We start from the raw sequence: 5,660 nt of genomic DNA, 5'->3' as shown, positions 1-5,660 counted from the left end.
TGTTCCACATCATTAATCATCAGGGAGATGCAGATCAAAACCACAATGAGGTATCACCTCACACCACAGAGACTGGCCCATATCCACAAGAACAAAAGCAACCGGTGCTGGCGCGGATGTGGTGAGAAAGGGACACTCCTTCACTGTTGGTGGGAATGCCGACTGGTTCAGCCCTTCTGGAAAGCAGTATGGATGATTCTCAAAAAACTAGAAATTGAGCTCCCATTTGACCCAGCAATACCACTCCTGGGAATATATCCCAGAGAGGCAAAAAAGTATAGTCGAAGTGACATCTGCAATTGTCTGTTTATTGCAGCACTCTTTACAATAGCCAGAATCTGGAAAAAACCTGAGTGCCCGAGAACAGATGACTGGTTGAAGAAACTCTGGCACATTTACACAATGGAGTACTATGTAGCTGTTAGGAAAGACGAAGTCATGAAGTTTACATACAAGTGGTACTACATGGAAAGTATCATGTTAAGCGAAATGACTCAGAAAGAAAGGGATAGACATAGAAAGATTGCATTCATCTGGGGAACATAAAGTAACAAAATAGGAAACTAACACCCAAGTATGGCAGAGATTAGTACCAGGAACTTTACTCAATGACCCGGAGGACAATCACACATGTTAGGGGAAGGGGGAGCTCAGAAAGAGAAGGGAACACCAAATAAAGGGTGTTGGGAGGATCCGCCCATGATGGGAGAGCATGCTGAGGGTAGACTGTCGACCAAGCATGATTGCCACTCAATGCCTCTTTTGCTGACCATGGCACTCAAAAGGAGAGAGAGGGAAATGCCCTGCCACAGAGGCAGTGTGGGATAGGGGCTGGGGGGGGAGGGGATGCTGGGATCCGAGGTGGTGGGAAATGCGCACTGGTGGAGGGATGGGTGTTTGATCATTGTATAATCGAAACCCAAGCACAAAAATGTGTAAGTCTACAACTGTACCTCATGGTGCCTCACTATTAAAAAATAAACAAATAAATAAATAAATTTAAATTAAAAAAAAATCTTGTCAGGAGAGAAAAAAAAAAGAATCAGGGATGCTGTCACATTTGCCAAGGTGTCAAAAATCAGATGGGACACCGGACGCAGCACGTCCGGGGGGGACTCGGAGACCGACCTGGAGGCGCTCTTCAATGCCGTCATGAACCCCAAGACGGCCAACGTGCCACAGACCGTGTATGCGGCTCAGCAAGCTGCCCGACCCGTTCTTCAAGCCGCCCCAGCCCAAGGCCCACTCGCGGCGGCAGGCCAGCACTGATGCGGGCACCGCAAGAGCGCTGACTCCGCAACACGTTCGTGCCCACTCCTCTCCTGCTTCCCTGCAGCTGGGTGTGGTGTCTCCCGGGACCCTCACCCCTTCGGGTATGGTCTCCGGGACTGCAGCTGCACCCGGTGCCCAACACCTCTGGCAGTCGTCTTTTGAGATACCTGATGATGTACCTTTGCCCACTGGCTGGGAGATGGCCAAGACACCGTCTGGACAGAGATATTTTTTAAATCACATCGGTGATTCGATCAGACAACCACATGGCAGGACCCCAGGAAGGCTATGCTGTCCCAGATGAATGTCACGGCCCCCCCCAGCCCCCCCCCCCCCCCCCCCCCCCCCCCCGTGCAGCAGAGTGCCATGCACTCGGTCTCAGGTCCTCTTCCTGATGGGTGGGAGCAAGCAGTGACTCGTTTTGGCCATGAACCAGAGGATGGGTCAGAGTGCGCCTGTGAAGCAGCCCCCTCTGCTGGCTCCCCAGAGCCCAGCCCACAGGGGGGCGTCCTGGGGGGCGGCAGCTCCAACCAGCAGCAGCAGATGCGGCTGCAACAACTGCAGATGGAGAAGGAGCGGCTGCGGCTGAAGCAGCAAGAGTTGCTCCGGCAGGCAATGCAGAATATCAATCTCAGCACAGCAAATTCTCCAAAATGTCAGGAATTAGCTCTCCGTAGCCAGCTACCAGCACTGGAGCAGAATGGAGGGACACAGAATCCGGGATCATCTCCTGGGATGGCTCAAGAATTGAGAACAATGACGACCAATAGCTCAGACCCCTTTTTGAACAGTGGCACCTACCACTCTCGAGAGGAGAGCACGGACAGCGGGCTGAGCATGAGCAGCTACAGCGTCCCGCGCACCCCAGAAGACTTCCTGGACAGTGTGGACGAGATGGACACAGGTGACACTATCAACCAAAGCACCCTGCCCTCACAGCAGAACCGCTTCCCAGACTACCTGGAAGGCATTCCCGGGACAAACGTGGACCTTGGCACGCTGGAGGGAGATGGCATGAGCCTGGAAGGGGAAGAGCTGATGCCCAGTCTGCAGGAGGCGCTCAGGTCGACATCCTCAATGACATGGAGTCCGTGCTGGCCACTACCAAGCTCGACAAGGAAAGCTTTCTCACCTGGTTGTAGGGCCCCGGGCAGACTGTGTCCCAGGTCTGCGAAGGGTCAGAGGAAACACGACCCACACGCCTGAAGTTCCCCGATAGCCAGTCACACACACTATTTGGGCTCAGTACAGAAGAAGATGAACAAACGTCCAGCAAGATTCTTTCATCCACTACTTTGCTCTTCCTTGTCCATTGCTGCTGTTAATATATTGCTGACCTCTTTCATAGTTGGCTCGAAAGAATCAAAAGGAAAAAAAAATCACTTTGATTTTTTGGGGGGCTTTCTTTTGCTATTTTAACTACTGTTGGTTGGGGGGGCGAGGGGAAGTGAGCCTGTGTGGCGATGGTGCCATTCCTTCCACCCCGTCCAGGTGGTTGCATATCATTTTAGCCACAGACTCAGACCCAGAAGCCACATGCTTCCCGTGGCAGCATTGAGTTTGTTAAAACAGTTTTCTCTTCATCTGCCTTCGGCCAGTGGGAAACGCAACTTACTGGTCTGACCAGCCAAATATGGTATATCTGATATTAAGTCCTTGACGCTGATTCTAAGCAGTAGTTGAAACCGAGGCTGAGGACTGTTTCACTCCCATGTGTCCCTGCCTCGTGCTGTCATTAGTCACATGGTGACCATGATTTTATTTTAGGAGCTTATAAGGCATGAGACAGTTTCCATAGAAATAAAGTAATTATTGCCATATAGGTTTTGGTGGGGTTTTCTGTGGGTTTCCATTTGATTTGGTTGGACATTTGTTTTCATTTTTGTTTCTCAGAGCCTAGGCAAAAAATCATAGTAAGTGACTCTGTTCATAGTTGTAGCTTGGAACGTTATTTTAGATCCTTTGGTTAAAAGTCTACGTCCTGATTTTTTTTAACCATATTATTTAAATCTTGATTATCTGCTCTCCATATATTCCCAAACACACTTATATTGTTTATGCTAGTGTGATAGCAGAATGTATCTTTTTTTTAAGTTTTCCCTACTTTCCAATTTATTTTAAAATGGTAGCTTTGAATGTATGCATTTAGAATACATGATTAGTAGTTTATATCTCACAAGTAGTTTAAATCTGGTTGTGGCATTCTGCGGTGTTTGAGGTAGTTTAATGTGAAAAGGACATGTTATAATGATTTGTGCCCAGAGCAGCACTATATGCCCTCTGGACACACGATAGTATCTGATTGGAAAGAAGCAAACAAGATATGGTTTTGTTTTCCTCTTTGTTGCTCCCTTGATCTAATGTCTTGATGAGAAATCACTGAGTAGGTTTGTAATGTCTTTTGCAGAAGTAAGTTTTATGTAATGATTTTACCTCTCTTTAGCTTTAGCTTTTGAAGCTTACCTTTGCCTTAGTTTTGGAAGTAAATTCTAGTTCTTGAGTTCTCACTTATAACAATGACATTAAAGACTAGACTGAGATATTGCCTTTAAGATTGTTCTTACTTGCTCCTACTTCTCTATGCTGAGAATTGACCCTGGGCAATATATAGAATACTCTAAGGTCTGAGTTAGCTGGTTAAGTGACCAGATTAATAAATGTATATTGATAGTTGAATTTAGCAAAGAAATAGAGATAATCATGATTATACGTTTATTTTTGCAGGAAGAGATATAACTAGAGTATGTTTCTACAAGAATAATAATGGTTTCCAAAGAGTATTTTTTATTTTTATTTATTTATTTATTTATTTTTTATTTATTTATTGAATCACTGTGGGAAAGGTTACAAAGCTTTCAGGTTTATGTCTCAGTCATGCAAATATCAAACACATTTCCCTTTACCAATACTTATTTTTTACCCTGAAGAACCCCAATAAAACCCCACCCCCCACCCCTCCCCGTCCCTGTGAGGCAGATGAATTCTAGTTAACACTCTATCTGCTTTGATTAGATTCATTGTTTCAATAAGATTCACCACTATTATTTAGAGTTTACCCCCCCCCCCCCCCCAATCAGACATGCTGAAAAAGCATTGTGAAGTGATTTGCTTTCTACAGCTGGGTTCAAGAATTAAATGTTGGTTTTGGATTTCTGCTATTTTACCTATTGACCCTGGAAGTATTTCTACTGAAAGTCAGATAGTTAAGAAATTGGTTTCTGTGTTCTGGAGTCGTGGCCGTGCTGGAGAGCCGCTCGCGGGGGGCAACCAGTGGCCTCGGTAGGGCGTGAAGGGCGGAGCGAAACGCCCCCCTTCCCATGAGGTTTTAGTCACCCCCACACTCCCGGCTCATACCTGCTGTCCACAAGGCTCCCATGTGGCCGCCATCTTTCTTTCCAGAGAGGAGAGGGCGAATGGGGCAACACCCTTTCCCCTCCGGGCAGACTTGATGGGCTGGATCAACGCATAGTCCGTTCACGTTTCTGCTCCAAGCTGCTGGGTTCTGCATTAAGTCCTTGTGCTTCTGGGGCCATGGCCGTGCTGGAGAGCCGCTCGCGGGGGGTGACTGGTGACCTCGGTAGGGCGTGAAGGACGGACCGGAATGCCCCCCGACCCATGAGGTTTTAGTCGCCCCCACTCCCCCGGCTCATACCTGCTGTCCACAAGGCTCCCATGTGGCCGCCATCTTTCTTTCCAGAGGGAGGAGGGCGGAAGGGAGCAACACCCTTTCCCCTCTGGGCAGAAATGATTGCCTGGATTAACGCATAGTCCTTTCACTTTTCTGCTCCAAGCCGCTGGGTTCTGCATTAAGCCCTTGTGCTTCTGGGGCTGTGGCCGTGCTGGAGAGCCGCTCGTGGGGGGCAACTGGTGACCTCGGTAGGGCGTGAAGGACGGACCGGAACGCCCCCCTTCCCATGAGGTTTTAGTCGCCCCCACACCCCCGGCTCATACCTGTTGTCCACAAGGCTCCCATGTGGCCGCCATCTTTCTTTCCAGAGAGGAGAGGGCGAATGGGGCAACACCCTTTCCCCTCCGGCAGACTTGATGGCCTGGATCAACGCATAGTCCATTCACTTTTCTGCTCCAAGCTGCTGGGTTCTGCATTAAGTCCTTGTGCTTCTGGGGCTGTGGCCGTGCTGGAGAGCCGCTCGTGGGGGGCAACTGGTGACCTCGGTAGGGCGTGAAGGACGGACCGGAACGCCCCCCTTCCCATGAGGTTTTAGTCGCCCCCACTCCCCCGGCTCATACCTGCTGTCCACAAGGCTCCCATGCGGCCGCCATCCTTCTTTCCAGAGAAGAGAGGGCGCAAAGAGTATTTTTTAAAGGAACAAAATGAGCATGAATCAACTCTTCAGTATAAGCTATGAAGTAATGTTTGGTTATGAATT

At 48.8% G+C, this 5,660-nt stretch overlaps 1 pseudogene; it reads left to right on the top strand.

Annotated features, from left to right (window-relative positions):
- Positions 1–1,152: 1,152 nt before the first annotated feature.
- Positions 1,153–2,636, top strand: LOC130028360 (transcriptional coactivator YAP1-like; annotated as a pseudogene).
- The last annotated feature ends 3,024 nt before the right edge of the window (positions 2,637–5,660 follow it).

Source organism: Sorex fumeus, unplaced genomic scaffold, assembly GCF_029834395.1.
Source record: "Sorex fumeus unplaced genomic scaffold, SorFum_2.1 ptg000039l, whole genome shotgun sequence".
Lineage (NCBI taxonomy): Eukaryota > Metazoa > Chordata > Mammalia > Eulipotyphla > Soricidae > Sorex > Sorex fumeus.
The sequence above is the reverse complement of the archived record's forward strand: the minus strand, read 5'-3'. Positions and strand labels throughout refer to the sequence as shown.